The 19,081-nt window shown below is 40.6% G+C and overlaps 1 protein-coding gene and 1 pseudogene across 2 annotated transcripts in view; one reads left to right on the plus strand and one right to left on the minus strand.

Moving 5' to 3' along the window:
• Nucleotides 1-19,081, plus strand: part of SYT1 (synaptotagmin 1) — a 492,114-nt gene that overhangs the window by 373,740 nt on the left and 99,293 nt on the right. The window lies entirely within an intron of this gene.
• Nucleotides 9,793-18,627, minus strand: LOC143838817 (retinoid-binding protein 7 pseudogene; annotated as a pseudogene).

A 19,081-nucleotide genomic window follows, 5' to 3' on the forward strand; every position in this document is an offset into this window, starting at 1 on the left:
GGTGCATTACAGACACTTGAGAACAATATTTTAGAAATTAAAAAGTGAAACTCACATCTTTATTAACCTGTTCCAAACCAAAATGCCACTGGAGCCCCCCAGAACAGTCGTTAAACAAGAGTACCACAAAAAAAACAGTCTGATGCATTTGAGATACTTGAGAACAATATTTAAAAAATGAAAAGGCAGAAATCCCTACTGCAAAAATCAGGGGAATACATTACAGACACTCAAGGAAAATCATTAATCACTATCATCATTTCACTATCACTAAACATTATAAAGTTGAGGTTATGTGCATACAACTCACTCCCTACCTGATTCTGCCAATTAGTACAAATTGGTGTGATGCCAATAAGGAGAGGGCACTCTTCCAATGAGGGCCAATCATGGGGCTTATCAGTCCTCTTCCAGCTGCTTGCTGGGTGGAAGAGGTGCTGGCCTCTCTGAAAGGCCCTGTTGCTGGTAAGTTGTTGCATCCTCAACCTCTTCCCACCATTCATTAGTGGGTGGCAAGGGAGGGAAGCCAGTTACTTCCTTTACCTCCTGTTTTGGGCTCAGGTTTCAGCACTCTGCTGAAAGGAAACACAGAGAGAAGGCAGGCAGAGAGATTCAGTATTTCAAAAATAGAATGCCAAAGGACAGACAGAATGCATTAAATGTCTTAACTCAGTCCAATGAGTAAGGAGTTCATTCAGGCAGTCCAAGGGCATCAGCAGAAAAAGCAGTTACACAACCCAGGCCTCCCCGCCTCAAGTTAATATAGGTAGTCAGCAGCCTCTCAGTCCGCACTCTGTAAGTTGCAGTCAGCAACTGTCTTGCTAACATGGTGTGGTGCTTTTTAGACTGGAGCTACCTTCTAGCACATAGCTGGCATTGCTTAATTGAGTCAGGTGAGCCAGGTAGACTGACAAGGCAGGGATCTACAGCTGGAGGCTGGGCAGAGGAATGAGGAGCTCCTGCAACAACTTTGGAATCTAAGCCCTGGTTTGTCTGCAGTTCCATTCCCTCCTGCTGGTCAGAGCTCTCTAACTGTTGAACATCTGGCTAGGCTAAGCTCTCATCCAGTTGAGGCTTGGGTGAATCTGGAAGCTCCTGGCAAGGCTTTTCCTCTAAGAAGCCCTCCATAACATGAGCTAGGCTCACAACATCTCCTCATAGCCCTGCAGCTGGCCATCAGGGCACTCTTTGCTTTCCCACCCTCCCTCTCCTCAGATGGAGGAGTGGACAAGTTGTGTGGACAAGTACTTCTGCAGCTAGTACACACTTACAAGCAAGCAGCTCACCCCAGCCCATGACTCCTTGAGCTAATGAGATGAAATGTGAGTGTAAAACTCACTTCTGGTCCCTGGTCTTGAAGCTCATAGGCCCTATGATCTTATCTACCTGTGCCTGACTCCATCCCATTCTTTATCTCTCCTGAATCTGCGAGAAGCCTTTTATGATTTTACTCGGCCTAAAATTACACATAAGGCATATCTTGGTGTGGGTTGATGTTTAGGATGTTATAAATTAGATCAGGGTATGGGAATAGATGGTCCTTGTATTCTGTCACTGTTTGCGTAGATTAGCAGTACCTGAATGATCTGAGCTGCACTTTTAACTATTCAGTTACATACTAAATTGTCTTTGGTTCATGGCTTACACAGGCTGACAACAAGCCATGCTTGTTTACAGAATCAAATGTCACAGAGCTATCAGATACAATGCAGCAAAAATTCAAACAGAGATTGCTTAGGCCAGATGTGCAACAGTGGGCACGTGTTCATCTTGTTAGTGCTCATCAGCACTGTACCACAACCTGGCCCCCTAATTACAACAAATGCATAATTAAAATAGACTTAAAAACCCTAAGTAACTGGATCCCATCCAGAATTCTACAACAAATGTAATTATGTTCAATTACTTTGAAGTCATTTTATAACAGACTTTGCTTTATTTTAATTGCCAAATGTAACATTTGTCATGGAAAGCCAAATTCACAGTCTGTTCAGCTATAATAATACATGTTGTTATGTAGCAATTTCACTTAATTTTTTATCAGGTTTTACAATTTTACCAAGAAAAATTATAAAAATCATAAAATTATTTTTAAACTACTAGCAATTAAATGTGACAAAGTAAACCTTTGAAATAGTCCTAACATTTCAATTGTAACCTTGTGGGAACAAGTATTTCATTGGTTATGAACGACAACTGTGACCGTTTGCTTCATCTCGTAGAGTAATCTTATCCCATCACTTCTGTAAATCCTTACCTTGCTGCTCTTCACATAATAGCACATACTTTAGGAACTTTTGGTGCATAATACTACATTTAATGTTCAAAATGTGAACACAGAAAATAAAAAAAAACATCTGACAAGCTTTTGCACTCTCCATTACTAACTAAAAGGGTCAGGGTTGAAATCAAAGGATGGGGTTTTAATGAGACATGAGAGGCTTCCCTCTGGATCTCATGACCCAAACAAATTTGACAAACACATGTACAGCATTTTCATTCCCTTAAAAAAAATCCCAAAAGGTGATGAATGTTAATGTTGGTAAAGCATTTTAAAGATCAAAAGTGCTATGTACCATGTTTCCCTGAAAATAAGACATACCCATAAAATAAGCCGTAGCAGAATTTCTAAGTGTTTTCACAATATATACCATAGAAGTAAAGCTGTGTCTGCTGTTTTACTCAACACTGTGGGTCTCTCTCCCCCAGCACCAACCAGCAACAGTCTGTGGTAGGTTTGCAGCTCCTTCGGTGCCCACGGATGCCCGAGGCAAACATCGCTGCAGCATGGAAGAGAGGGGCGGAGCCAGCACCAGCCAGAACCCGCATATGGGCACAGAGCTCTGCACCAGTGTGCGGGCACCGGCTGGCGCACCGGCAGCATCAACACCCCACCTCTCCGCACCATGGCAGTGGCCACACCAGTCTCTGTCACCCTCCACAAACACCAGTAAAGCTGCTGCTCCCCAGCACTGACCAGCAACAGTCTGTGGGTCTCTCTCACCCCACACAAACACCTTTGTTGATGGCATCGACTTTTCTAAATGCCAATAAGACATCCCCTGAAAATAAGCCATAGTGCATCTTCTTGAGGAAAAATAAATATAAGACAGTGTCTTATTTTCGGGGAAATAGGGTATGTACTTGTGAAGAGCCTCTTGTGGCACAGAGTGGTAAGGCAGCAGTGATGCTGTCTGAAGCTGTCTGCCCATGAGGCTGGGAGTTCAATCCCAGCAGCCGGCTCAAGGTTGACTCAGCCTTCCATCCTTCCGAGGTTGGTAAAATGAGTACCCAGCTTGCTTGGGGGTAAATGGTAATGACTGGGGAAGGCACTGGCAAACCACCCCGTATTGAGTCTGCCAAGAAAACGCTAGAGGGCATCACCCAAGGGTCAGACATGACTCGGTGCTTGCACAGGGGATACCTTTACCTACTTGTGAATATCTTCTATGAGAGTGTTATAGAACTGAACCAGACTGAAAGAATGAGTGCTAGATGTTGACTAGGCCACTTTCTGAGCCCGAGTAACTAACTATGATGTCATTGCCACTTGTATGGTATTTAGAGAGAATCTGATGTAGCAAACCTATTCTGGTCCCAGTGGCTATGGAGTGCCAAGTGCTCAACAACTTTGGTCCACACCACTGGGATCTGACTTTCCTCACAATCCACTGATTGTGAGGTGGCATGGGTTTCTCCATGGGCTGTGCCAACGCTCCTGCTGGGGTGTTAAAGCTGTGGCCAATTCCATGCCAAACAAGAGTTTTTGTGTGTGCATCCTCCTTGCCCTCCTGTTAGGCAAACAGATGTAGCAACGCAAAGGATTGTTAAAAATAGGGCAGGTGAAATAACTGTTGGCTAGTGTATGACTCCTTGAAAATGGGGTCAAAAACAAGAAAGAGGGAACTATGCAAAGGAATCAAGAAAAATGGATCACAGTAGACTGGGGTGGGCATCTATATTGATGTTCTTATACAGCAGCATAGTACTGATACTCTGGTAGGAGCTTCAATATCTCTGGCTTTCTACAGAAAACTGTAAAATTAAATTGAGATATACTATAATTGACCATGCACTTTTGCTTTTCAGCCTAAGAGAACAGAAACTGGTATTTCATTGGGCACTTAAAAGCAATCAAAATTTTGTAATACAAAATTGCATAAGTAGTAGCAATCTATTAAAAATAGCACTGCAGCTATTCTGCTACCAAGAACATACCCACAGCCAACTTTAATTTACATAACGCATCATCCAGTAGGCAGTTCATTTCTATGGGTTTATGCCAGAGAATTTCCTCACTGGATTGTGCTTGAAAACAATAGAAAAAGATGCATTTCTGAAAAGGTTAAAGACAAAGCACTGGGTGGAGCATTCTAAGAAACAGAGGAAGCCTAGTCATTTTCTTCCCATTCCGCCTGCCAATTTTTAAATGCCAATTTAGACCATGTCAGAGATTACCATAGTAACCATTTAGCCTCTTTACAGATCTTGTTGTGTTTTAGCTTTAGTTTAACTACTTACTGAAGTGACATTTAAAGCACTTTGTACAGGAGCAACGATAGACAGGATTTATTTATTAAGCACAATGAAATAAATGTCTTGCACAAAGCCCGATAATGTAAAGAGTAGCAATTGGATTCTCATTGTAAATTGCTGTAATGGTTTCAGACAGGCTGTATAGTATAGGGAAATTCTTGATGTTTAATATTCCTTGGTGAATTTATTGAGAATATACACTCCAGAATGAAAGACAGCTTTTCTGTCATAATTTATCTAAGAAAAGTATTGAGCAAGAAACACCCCATAAGATTGTTAAAACAGTCTTGCTAGATCAAGCCAAAGTATATCTAGTCCAGCACATGTATGCAGGGCCAAAAGTTTTTCATAAATGCTAACTGTATCAAAACAAATTTGTATCAAAAATCCAACAATTCATATTTAACATACAAATTCAATACAGTGATTAAGTGATAGGTACAAAACAGCACAAAACATCCTTTTCTTTTCTGTCACAGTGTCTCACAATATGGCCACATCCCCAGCTTATAGTCCATAACTTCACTGGCTTTGACACACTTGCAGTTGTTGCATAGTATACTTGCAGAAACTTGATGATATTCCTAACTTGCAAAAAACTTGCAGGACATGACAGAATTCCAGATATTTCCTGTTCATAAATGCTTCCTCAGACATCCAAAAGATTGCCCAGTTATCACAGTTGCTTGGTAAACATTAATCTTTCTATGGCCAGCAAGCCTTCCTTCTCTGCTGTATGCTCCAGCTGTGTAAATTTGTTTTGATATTGTCAGAAAAAAAAAGTTGGCCTTGCATACATAGTCGATTTTTGGTTACAATTCTGTGAACTTAGGGGTTGGGAGGGTCAGCTGGAGGCTCCTAAGCTTCTTTTAAAGTGGGCATTGCCACGCTGACCTCCACGAGGCTCCCTCCCGAGGGACAACCAGAGAGCCGGCACATTGTTGGAAGTACCATGAACATTTGTATATAGATGACTAGAAGCAAAGCCCATTGCAACCAGGATTACCCTGTTTACCAATTATAAACTTTAGAAAGTCTAGATTTGCAATTCTAACCAAATGTTGCATCCATACTAAAATTACTGTTCTCAATTGTACATCATGTCCATTATTTGATTAGAAACAAAGAAAATGAATTGTGATGATTAGTATTGCATGCCAGAAATGTTGTTGAGGGATACCATTTTTATTATCCTGATACACAATGGGATTTGGCTGTCTGAACTAAGCCAATGTCTGAAGATCAAACCAACAGATTGCTGTTTTTTTCTTTCTCGTAGCTTGAAAACATTGACCACCAATTCTTTTGGGGATAGCAAGGGTTTACTGCCTTCAGTATTTTTCATCATTCATTCCTAATCCTCAGATGACACTGTTACTCAGTGTACCTGACAGGATTAGCAAAAGCTTAACCAAACTTGCAGTTACATGACCAAATGCTATCAGTATGCCAAGTGGTACAACCCTCTATTGCTTGTGTACAACTTTTCTATGGCCCATTATGCACGGCCGCCGAAACGGCGATTTCGGGTCACATGGAAAACGCGGAGGGGGAAGACGCGACGCATACCGGTTATACACGGGGCGGGGCACGACGGCGGCAAAACCCAGAGTAACCGATTATGCATGCACCGATCCGGGCGCCGCTTCTGGTTGCGCCCCGCTCACCCGGAAGCTGCGCTTTCTTCCGCGTTTCACTGACGCGGCTTTTTCGGCGGCATGCACCGAAGCTGCAGCCGGTTGCAGCCGGCTCCGTGCGTTATCCGTGATTTTAGTCGCCGCCATTCCACCCCGAATGTGCGCTAAAACCCCCGTGCATAATGGGTCTATGACACACAAAAATAATGGCTTCCACTGAAGCCAGCTCTCAGTTCTGGTGCAGCTGAATATGACACTACTTTATCACTGTGCAATGGTCACCACAGCCTATCCACATCTAAAGTTAGGGGAAAGGCCTTCTGAAAATAAGGGTATGATTTCAGACAAGAAAGCAGGATGAGCTCCAAGGTGGATTTGCAGAGATCCTGTGTTTGCCTCTGTTACAACCAGCAGAGCTGGCATGGGAGAAGGTACAGAGATCCCTGCACCTGGGACATTACTGCCCACCTGAATCCACAGGAGTGGCAAGGGAGGTAAATGTGTGGGATGGTAAAATACTTTCAATCCCACCACCACATTATACTTGTGACACTGTCAGCAGAATTCAACCACAATCTATAGCAGCAGGTGGACTGGCAAGGGTGCAGGTCTTGAAGATGCATACCTCTTCCCCATCAGCTGGGCTACTGCTACCTTGCCTGGGAAGAGACATCATCCTAGAATTGCCTCACCATGATGGGCAGCCACAAGTTCAGAATGGATGCCATGAAATATTAGAGGGTTTGGGGAAGGAGGAAGGGAGCATGCAAACCTGACAATAAGCCAACTTCATGATCATGAACACATGAAGCTACCCTATACTGATTCAGGTAATTGATTTATCAAGGTCAGCATTGTCTATTCAGATTGGCAGTGGTTGTCCAGGTGACTTTCATGTCACTTTTCAACTGAAGATGCCAAAGATTGAACCTGAGAACTTTGGCATACAAAGCAAAACCTCTATCACTGAGCTACAGCCCCACCCTATTGCAAACAGCCACTTCCTGTATACATGATGTCTATATACTGCCTCATTCTACTTATTGTTGTTGTCTGCTGATCAAACATTTATTTTGCAAGAACCCATACTCTACACTGAGTAGCTTTTCAGAAATTTGGGGTTGGGCACCTTTCTCCTGTAATGTGACACATGAGCTAGGCCCTTCACAGCACCCACAGTGAAATAACCCCTTCAGATATAACAAATAAAGGGGAGAGGAACAAGCTTTGCTCTAGGTGATGTCTGTTTTCCCCCACCAGGTAGAGAACTGGAGGGAAAGCACAGTATTTTTAAGAAGTAGGAAGAGGTGGGTGCTACTCCCCTATGTAGGAAAAGGCAGGTGCTGGTAATTGAGGCCAAAGGGTGGAGGCCAAAGTATGTCAACCGGATTTATTGTCTGGAGAGGTATGTTGTCTACCTGGTGTGCACATCAAGGGTGTCACGGAAAGGCTCATAAAGTCCATGGCTCATTGTCCCTTCCTCTTCATTTATGTGGGAGCAAATGATACTGCCCAGTGCAGCATGGAGCATATTAAGAAAATATATGGCTCTGGGTAAAAAAGTGAAGGACCTGGGAATGCAGGTTGTGTTTTCATCAGTTCTCTTTGTTAATGGTCGAGGCTTAGGAAAAGAAAGAAAAATAATGCAAATAAATGACTGGCTATGTCATTGGTCTCATCATGAAAGGTTTGCATTTTTGGACCATGGCTTGCAGTATTGTCATGAGGCTCTTCACTTAGGAGATCGTTTGCACTTCACAAGAGTAGGAAAAATGTGTTTGCATAATCTTGCAGACCTGGTGAGGACAGCTTTAAATCCAATGGGGGAATGAGACATACATTCAAAAGCTAGTTTGATTTCAATTATCCAGACATCTGTTGAAAGACCAGTTCTGCTAAAAATGATAATTCCTATAAATGGTCTTGCTGTCAACTTCATTTCCCCGAGGGTAGACTGGGAAACTAGGGGGTCTACAACGTTAGACTTGATTCTCACCAATAGGGGGAAACTGGTTAATGATGTGAAAGTAGTGGGCACATTTGGTAGTGGTGACCATATGATTTTGGAATTTGTAATCTTGGGGAAGAGAAAAACTGTACATAGACATATAGGCTGGACTTCAGGAAAGCAAATATTTACAAACTTAAAGTTATGTTGGGTGGAATCCAGTAGTCAGAATAACTTGAGATGAGAGTTCAAGAAGGATGGGAGTTTCTTAAAAGTGAAATACTGAAGGCACAATCACAAACAATTCCCTTGAGAAGAAAAAATGGGAGGAGCCTAAGGAAGCCAGGGGGTGCCATAAGCAGCTTTCAAAAGATTTGTGTAATAAAAGAGACTCATTTAGGAAATAGAAGGAGGACCTTATAACCAAAGATGAATATAAACAAATGACTAATGTTTGTAGAGAAGCTCAGTATGAGCTTAGGCTAGTAAGATATGCTAAACACAACAAAAAAGGACCATTGCAGTGACAAGAAAGTGACATTGTAATAAGTGTTGGAGAGAGGGCTGAACTGCTCAATTCCTACTTCTCCTCAGCCTTCTTTTGCAAGGGAAATAATGCTCAATGTGGCAAAATCATATCATGATGAGGGATGAGAGCTGCAGCCTATGATCACTGTAGGGCAATACTCAGAAAAGTTAACAGGGCTAGTTTATAAAGAGCTAGTTTCCTTAAATAAAACAAAGTGCTTCAGGCCAGATTAATTGAATCCAAGGGTACTAAATGAACTTGCAGATGTAATTTCTGAACCTCTGTCCATTGTTTTTGACAATTCTTGAAGAACAGGTAAAGTGCCAGAAGATTGGAGGTGGGCAAATATTGTCCCCATCTTCAAGAAGGGGAAAAAGAAGGACCCGAGTAATTACCGACCCATCAGCTTGACATTTGTAGCTGGCAGAATTTTAGAACAAATCATCAGTCAATAAATATTAATGGGGAGAAATAGATAATCCATAAATGCAAAAAGCAACTTGGATATCTGGCATACAAAATATTCTAATCAAGTATGGTACTTTTCCTTTTTTCCCTTTTTCTTCCTGTTTTTGTATTGCTCAAAGTTATCTCTTCCACGTAATATTTCTGGTAAGGGCTTGGAGAAGGATCTTAACACTCAGCCACTCAGTGCTTAACACCCACTCCGGATGGCTGTCCTGCCCCTGAGTGCCTCTGCCTTCAACTGGCTTGCTTGGTCCAGCAGCCAGCCAATCACCTTCTGTCTCTCACCCCTGACCACCTCCTCTCCCTTTCGCTTCCCTCCAAGGCTTGAAGGCTGCAGATCCCTGCTGCATGAGAGCTGTCCCTGTCGGTGAGTTCCCTAACAGCTGCCTGCAGCCTTTCCAGGTCCTGGAGGGAGGGAGAGGTCATCTGCAGAGTTCTTCCACCCCACCCCACCCCAATCTAGCTCCCATTGTATTCCTGAATGCAATGGGCTTGACCCCTAGTCTTTAATATGTGCTAGTAACAGTTACAGTTTTTGATCTGAAGATACTTAGGAAAATGCAATTGTGAATTGACAAAGCATTTAAATTGTAAAGCTGCCATCTTGATTAATGCTTCTGAATTCAACACCTACTCATCAGCTCTTCCACAAAGTTGTATAGTTGCCTGCCATGTTATGTCTCTGTGATTAGTTTCATGCTCTTTTGGAAACCTAACCGTTTTCTTACTTAGTTTTCACACTAGAGTTCCAGATAGAGTTTATCTCCTTTGATCCAATGACTCCAGCCTCTCTTTCCCTTCTCTCCCATTTGGACACAAATGAGATTGTCACCATTCTGGGTAAACCACACTACAATGGAAAGAGAACTTGCATTTCCTGTTGTCCAGACCATTGTTGTCTTCATCAAACTCTCCCCCAATTTTGAACTGGACAAAGTAGTTGCAGAAACTGCTTGTCATGACAATAGAAAAGGAGTCCATGTCCACATTTTTGCAGTTGCAAAATCAATACCTAGGGCCAGCACATAGCCTTCAAAATTTTCACTAGAAACAATGTTCCAGGTGCCAATAAAATTCACAGGCCTTATGGCAAACAGGCAACATACATAGGGAGAAGACAATAGTTAAACATTGAAGTATGGTATTGTTCTGACAAATGCAAGTTTATCATTTATTTCCAGTCTCAATGTGTTCCTTATTTGGAAACCCCTTTAGGTGGCAAGTCCTCCTTGGTTAAATACCTTTAAAATTACAAATGATATGACTCTAGCAAAGAGACAACCATAGGAAGAAATCTAAAGAGACATTGTTTTTCAAATAAAAATAGTTCTGGACCTGATTTTTTTTTAATCCAAAGAACACACTATTCAGCTAGGCATCAGTCTTTTTGAGATTTAGAGGAAGGAAGATTAGATGGCAAACTTCGACATGTTGATTCTTCCATTGTTTTCTGTTAATGTATATACGTGCATAGATAAAATAGCATTTTCAAGCAGGAGAAGGAAGAAACTGGGGTTAGCAACAGTTGTAAGGGCAGTGAAATGATGCATCAAAGAGCTGGCACCTCCTATAAAACACTAAACTTGCAATGTGAAAAGATTTAGATCTAGGACTGGAGTTAGCCTATGCTGTGCCCTGCTTTGAACTCCTTGAGTATTCCTATTAAACAATCATAATGCATATCTTTGAAATGAAAAATAAAGTTGACAGGTTCCCTAATCCTTAGAGGCAGGATCATAAAAAGGCAGCTTGAGCTATTGGAGCACACAATAGCCAACACAATTGAGCTCATAAAGAATCTAAGAAAAGCCATGTTGGATCAGGTCAGTGGTCCATCCAGTCAAACACACTGTGTCACATAGTCACCAAAATAAAGGTGCTATCAGGAGGTCCACCAGCAGGGCCCAGACTCCAGAATTCCCCCCACTGTTGCCCCCCATCCAAGCACCAAGAGTACTGATCATCATTATTCCAGACATAGTGTCCCATCTATACTTTGTGGCTAATAACCACTGGTGGCTCTCTGCTCCATATGCTTATCCAATCTCCTCTTCAAGCTATCTGTGCTTGTAGATACCACCATTTCCTGCAGCAATGAATTCCATGTGTTAATTATACTTTAGGTGAAGAAGATACAGTTGGGGAAACCTATTAGCATTCATGAGTAATTCTGTTCCACCATTACCACAAGATGGCTTGTTTATGTCAGCTCTTTTGTTATTGTTCCATAATGTAATTTCAGAAGTGTTAACAACACAAAGAAACTTATGAAGTCAGTGAGGGATGCTACTCTGTGGGAAAGAACTGGATGAATGTTTTCATGATTTAGAGGAAATCTCTTACCAATAGATACTGAGTAAATTAAAAAAAACATATATTACAAAATGACCCTCAGCACTATTTCATTGTCCTCAGCTCAAAAACCCCATGAGCCCCAATGTTTTTGCCATCAGCAGTAGAGGTAAACTTTCATGCAGTTCAAGAAAGCTATTTTGTACATATGAAAGCTAAATATGTACCTATTTTGTACATATCTTGTACATATTTTGCATCCCTTTTCAGCACAATGCACTATGGCAGAATGACTATTTTCAGCTTTACTGAGTTATAGCAATTTACTACAGCACTGCAATTCTTGAATTATATGCAGACAGGCATGAAGGATTTGCTGTACAACCTACACCTAGACATAGGCAGTCCAATGGAAGCAATTATGAGCTTCACAAAGATCACAATTGTTGCTGGATAGCCCAAGTATAAAATGTGGCCCTACAAAGGAATGTTTATAATTAACAAAATAATCGAAGGCATGTTTCAGCTTGTTATTCTCACAACATAAGTTCTGCTCAATCATTCCTTCTATATAATTGGCTAGTTGCATAATATAATATCCATAAGGTCTTCAGAATGAGGAACTTTCTGCCCTATAAAGCAACATAGTATAATCTAGTAACTGTTGTGGAGAGAAAGATTTGCTTATGAGTCAACCATAAGAGATCTGTTAGTTTTCTTCTTCGACTTCAGCCTGTGTGTTATCAGACTGTTGGTATAACTTCCATTCCATAGTTTATAATCTCCAATGCAATCATTTTTAGATTCCAAGTCAATCTCTTGTTAATGTGCAATTTATTATCTAAACATTAAAAGTTTGTATATTTCTTTTATAAGAGGGTTTTTAAAGATCAGGCTAAGGCAACTTAATATGGCTTGCTGTGTTCTGATAAAAGTAAAGGTATCCCCTGTGCAAGCACCGAGTCATGTCTGACCCTTGGGGTGACACCCTCTAGCGTTTTCTTGGCAGACTCAATATGGGGTGGTTTGCCAGTGCCTTCCCCAGTCATTACCATTTACACTTCAGCAAGCAAGCTGGGTACTCATTTTACTGACCTCGGAAGGATGGAAGGCTGAGTCAACCTTGAGCCGGCTGCTGTGATTGAACTCCCAGCCTCATGGGCAGACAGCTTTTAGACAGCATGTCGGCTGCCTTACCACCCTGTGCCACAAGAGGCTCGTACTGTGTCCTGATAGAACAGGACAAAGCATATTTTTAGACTGGCTACAATAGCCATATAATAGTACTATAATTGTGGAAGGCTTTAGTGGTTTGACTTATTGTAATGGCTGGTAATCCAAAAAGGATATTTTTTTAATGTATTACATTTCCTCTCAATGTTGCACTTAAACTATTCTCACCAAGAGAAGCCTTGCAACATGTTATAGTTAATAAGTTTTCCATGCTGTCAAAAGTAATAATATTAATGTGCCGTTCTGAGTTAAATTAATTTTGTTTTGTGCAGTGGCTTGCATAAACGTGAGTGACATTTAGAAATGTGATCAGGCAGGAGCCGAGGAAAAGTCAAGTGGCAGAACACAATGAGATGCATATATTAAAACCTGCTAGCAACTGAATGCAAGAATATGTGCCTGTATGGGAGAGGGGGATGAAAGGTACCATTCTTTCATTCTTGAGATGGGGAATAGAAAAACTGGACTTCCATCCATATCAGCTGGGCGCTGAAAGTTATTTTGATCCTAATTCAAGCAAAGAGAAGGTCAGCTTCCATATCTGGCCCTCCTGTTTTTAAATGGAAGAGCATCTTTCTGTTAAGCTCCCACTGCCAATTCCTTTAGCCACAGCCCCTCACTCTGCAAGAAGTGCTGGTTGTAATCGCTTTGCAACTGATGACCATGAAGTAGCATTTTCAACTCATAATAAATGGTGTTTATTTCTTTATTTTCAACTAGTGCTCCTTGCCACTTTCTAGAAATGGTTAAAATAATTATGACTACTAGAAGGAGAAGGCTGATAGAGGATGACTCACTAGCATTTATGGTCAGAATGATCAATCTCCTCACTGCAGGTGGTTAATTGGCACAATTTATGTGAACACAGACTGCTCCAATAATAAGTGCCTCTGCCTCTGGAACCTTCCCTGTGGTTTCAGCAACTATGGGCACTCCGTGTCATTTGGAAAAATGTAAATAAGACTCAATGTGAAGGATTTGCTTAATTTACTAAGAAAAGGAATTGGGATTTCATTGATATTTCTTCTAAACTGACTGTATTCCTGTTAGATTTGACAAGACAATATATGCATAAGTGATCATTATATTACGCCATTATTTCAGTGTTTTTTATATTTGCAAATCTTGATTTTAAAAGTATTTGTTTCAGCACCATGGCCAGAGCAATCCACAGTGTAGTCTGAACTCTGAAGCAGAGTTATACCCTTCTTAGCCATTGAAGTCAATATGTTTAGGAGGGTGTAACTGCTTAGCATTGCTCGTTCAGTGACTTTATACTAGCAACAGCTAGATTAAAGCTGAGTAGCAACTTAATGACTAACAAGCTCCCTTCATCAGAAAACAACATGATTAGAAGTCCTGGGTTCAAATTTTCGCAGAACATGACCTTTTGTTCATTAGTGGCAGTACTGGAAAAAGATGTTCAGAAGAAAAAAAAAGAGTGAGATTAGACCAGATGGGACAAATCTTGTCTTGCATCTTTCCACAGGATTATTGAGAATTCTCTGCTTTTAAAACCTCAATAACAACCTGTATCCCAGATTCAGGTGGGTAGCTTTAGAACAAAGTTTGTGGCCAGTGGCACCTTTAAGAACAACAAAGTTTAATTCTGGATAGATGTTTTCATGTGCATTTTAGTTCTTCTTATTTATTACTCATTATTGTTACTATTTAAATGCACATCTATCTAAAAATAATAAATGATAAATTTTAATGCCAGAAATGCATAGGAATTCAACATCTGAACATCTGTAGTTATTTTATGGAGACAATAGTCAACCATATTGTTACTGTATCCATATGTTAGATTCCAAAAGTAAATGAACTTAATATGTCATGGAAAGAATAATTTGTTTGTCTCCTTTTCTGTGACTTACTGTAATTGTAACTTTTAATCATTTCCCAGCTATCCTACCATTGTTCTACTGATGGCACTTTTTAAAGATTTAAACGGGAGAAAGTTTTTACTGCTGTAATTAAATTAGCAACCATTTCCTCATCTGTTTTCCTGACAGATTTTTCCACATAATGAAAAGGTATCACTAATGGGTCCATGGGGAACAGATTTCCAAATAGTCTTTCAATTATCTCAGTTATTTGCCTTAAGAAATATGCTTAGAAATATCTTTACTCCTACTAGCAGTGTTCAAAAAGCCTTCTAGCTGCCCACACTTCCTGCAATGATGAGAGATACTGTACATCTTTTAAAAATTTGAGTCAAATGCAATATTTCATAATTACTGTCTTTCATATTGGCAGGAATACAATTTCTAGATCCATTATTTAAACATTCTAAATACTGTTTTCAGCTTTTTAAAATCTTAGTTGCAATCATTGCACATAACGCAAACGAAATTCAAATATGCCAGTGTGCTATTTATCTCAGTTTTTAATATATTAAAGCAGATAGATATTGGTTTAATATGAACTATATAAACCATAACATGACATTTTATATGAAAATAGATGGTGAAGGAGGGCTTCACCTATCTTGTAGCCTTGAAAGTGAAATAATGTCACCCCCCCGTGTTGTTTCTTCATGCATTTTTGAATAATCTCATATCATTTGGGGGGAAATTAGTCATATCCACTCAAAACAAATATTTTAAAAATAAATTACCAACAAAAATCCATTTATTTCTTTTAATAAAAATATATACACTATTCTCTAGGCCGTGGGTCCCCAACCACCGAGCCATGGCCTGGTGCCGGGCTGAGGCTCCCTCTCCCCGCCCCCCCCAGGGAGGAGGGGGAGAGGGAAGTGCAGACGCATGCGCAAATGTGCATGCGCGGCCAGGGCCGGGCGTGCACATTTGCGTTATGCATGGCTGTTTTGCACATGAGCGCCTGTGTGGTCCAGTCGCACACTTGTGTTTGCGGCCGTGCATGGTGCATGCGCAGCCGTTTATGCATGTGCGCATGCGTGAAATGGACACGCATGTGCACATGCGGCTGCACATTGCACAAACACGCATGTGCGGGCCAGCCGTGCATGCGCGCTTGCGCATGAGCAGCCACGCATGCATGGCAGCCGGATCGCCCTCCCACACCCACCGGTCTGTAGCCTAAAAAAGGTTGCAGACCACTGCTCCAGGCTATATCAAAGTGTACATTCCCAAGAGATCATTGCAGTTTGAATCAGAACAATTTGTTTGTATTGTGCTGGGCTTTCCCCTCCTCCCAAGGGGGGTACCTAACTGGGCTAGAACGAGAACGGGAAAGTGGGAAAGGAGAAAATCATTTTTTAAAGATATATAAATCCAGTTGGAGTGTTTTTCTAATACGACAGTTTCTGGCTAAATGAGACTTTAAATGATCCTTTATTGTCAAACAGAAAAATGGTTCTGATGCTGTCTATTAAAGCTTTGAATTCATTTTTATTATGTTTGGTGGCTGTAGTTTTATGTGTAAGGAAATTATCCAGCTACTTAAGCAGAAAGAGCCTTATGACTGGCAATTGGGCATTTAAAGAGAAGAAGTTAATCTCTATGGCCCTCACAGTTGGATGGTTCCAACACTAGCTGAAAGTTTCCATCCAATGATCAATGCAATTGGCTAAAATAAATTATGAATTCATAAAGTAGAAAGCTAATCATAATGACAATAAGGTACCTCTGGGGAGATAATCACCAAAGGCACTCTTCTGTACCTCTTAGCCCAGCAAGGATTTGCAATCATCATATGAAACCACACCTCTAGCTATGGCTTTTATTGTCATATATTGGCAGCCAAATAGTATTAAAGGATATTTTTATACTCTGTGGTGTGCTCTAGGGTTGTAAACGGGAAGATATAATTTATCCCAGAGCAATTTTTGTTAGGGTTTGGATATATCTATGGAACACTTTGGAACAGATTTTTGCTAATGCATATGTATGTGACTGTACTGCATGGGCTTTTCAAAGTATGTGTGAGTGTTTGCACTGGTTGACAGGCTCTAACTCAGAGATACCTTACTGGTTCTTTGTAAGACAGAAAAATCTTATCATATTTTGTCTTTATGTGCTACAGAACATGCGCACAGCGCACCTTGTTTTATAGTACTAACTGCTTTTCATTGTCCGTGACTGGTATCAGATTTATCTATATTATAGAATATGTGGTCAAAATAAGGGCTTTTCCCACATTAAAAAAATAGTGTTACTCCATTACAATTGAGTAATGCTAGAAAAAAATCATGCCTGTGGCAATTCCTCACCTCCAGGCTCCTCTGCCACCCTCTCACGCATCTTGCCACTCTGCACTCCTGCTTGAAATGGTGGAAGAGGGGAACATGCTAGACATGCTCCTCTCTTCCACCTGTCAATCAATACAGGCAGCCAATCACCTTTCTCCCTCTTTTAAAGGGATTGGGATGTGAGCTAATTTTTTAAAAATAAAAGTTCTCTGAGTTGCTGGATGCTGATGACATTGTGCAAAGCACCAAAAATATGGCGAATTGCAAAAGGAAAGGACCATTCTGCATAATAAAAAAACTGCAAGACTCTTACCTTCTGCAGATGCTTTATTTTCATAGTTTTAAACGATGGCATAAACCTCCCACTTCCTCCCAGTGCTACTCTCACTACATCCTCTGATTTGTAGCAAGAGTAGGGAAATTCCGAAAAGTGGATTCCCCTGGGGAAATGCTGTCAGCTGGCCATGAGCAGCCAGTGATGGAAAAGTCAGGAGGCAAAGTCAGGAGTCATCCTGCAACTAGAACTCCCTCATTTCCAGGAACATTTTAAAAAATGGCGAATAGGCTGGAGCAATGAATACTCGTGAGGAAGCAGGTGAGGAACACTGGAAGTGCTACAAGCATGGAGGGAAAAGCAGGAGGGCTCGCTGGTGTAAAATGATGGTGAGATGCTACAAAATATAGTGCTGGCCCATGCAGCACAAATCATTGCGTATTTCACTATTTTTCCTGGGTGTGGAACTGTCCTAATTCCTACTTGCACCAAAAAGAAGCCCTTCCATTTCTGAAAATGTTAATTTCTTTTAATGTCTATTCATTACCATGTTCCTCAGTATGCCATTTCCTCAGGGCTTTTTTCCCTCTTAATTATCACTTATTTTGGCAATGATTCCTGAATGAACATCATGATATTTCAAAGCTACATATCTAATCATATCTGATGGCAAATATGGCTAATTTGGATTAAGGGCAATGTTTCAGGACTACTTATGTAATGTACATAGGTTATCCTCACCAGCAGAAATGACAGTGGAAAATATTAAAGGCAGTACAACCTATATAAGCTATCAATTGCATCCCTTTTGATGAGGTTCCAGAAAAACTACTGGAGAGCCAGCTTGGTTAGGTGCACCGACTGCTATGGTGAGCCAAGTTTGATTCCCTACTCCTCCTCCACATGCAACCAGTTGGGTGGCTTTGGGCTCACTACAGCACTGAGAAAGCTGTTATGACTGAGCAGTAATATCAGGGCTCTCTCAGCGGGGAAAGGGAAGGGAAGGCAATTGTAAGCCACTTTGAGACTCCTTCTGGTAGAGAAAAGTGGCATATATGAACCAATGCTTCTTCTTCTTCTAAATGGGACCTTGTGATACTTCCAAAACTTCATACAAGTGATACGTACAAGTGATACATGCACCATTTCTTCTCAATCCTAGCTATCAGAACTAAAATATATTTTGTACTCATTAAGAATTGTGGTCTATTTATTATTCATTATTAATAATAAATAACTTCTGCATACCTTAAAATGTAACATTTGTTTAAAGAATTGTTTTTCCGTTTCACATTTTAAAAGGAGAGTTGTACTCATTCAGTCAATGGATCAAAATATCATTGTAGGAATACAAATTGTATTTTGTGATGGTATTATTGAAGCTAGCAACACCTACCAATTCAAGAGAGAGTTTAAGGGAATATGATATTCATTTGAAGATATCTTCAAAATATTGCATCTAATGATTAGAACTGGCCAAGTCACAGCTAGTGCCAAGCGTCTATAACTTTGGAATTTTGGAGCAGAGATCATCTTTGTGTTCTCTGCTGAAGCATGGATTGTTAACTACGGATTGCTTGTAACCAGGATTTTGAAACCAAATTAATCAGTGTGAATGTCAGACACTAGCAAATATGATTAAACATATGGTAGTATCTGACATTCACACTGATTAGTTTGATTTCAAAATCCTAATTACGAGCAAATCCTAGTTAACACTTATGTTTTAAATAGACCTTAATCGGTCCATGCCAATACATCCACAATTAAGGCATGGGTTAACTATGGTTTGCTTGTAACCAGGATTTTGAAACCAAATTAATTAGTGTGAAATTATCTGAAGGAGGGGATGGCCACCTCAGGTTAAGGGGGAATGATAAAGTTCACATATGCTTCTACTGCCCTTGGTCTTTGGTAGTCTTCCTGGCATACAGAAGGTTGCCCTCAAAGTTCACCATTGTGTTCCCCAAAGTAATTGCAGAATTAA

The sequence above is a fragment of the Paroedura picta genome, chromosome 5 (assembly GCF_049243985.1).
Source record: "Paroedura picta isolate Pp20150507F chromosome 5, Ppicta_v3.0, whole genome shotgun sequence".
NCBI lineage: Eukaryota > Metazoa > Chordata > Lepidosauria > Squamata > Gekkonidae > Paroedura > Paroedura picta.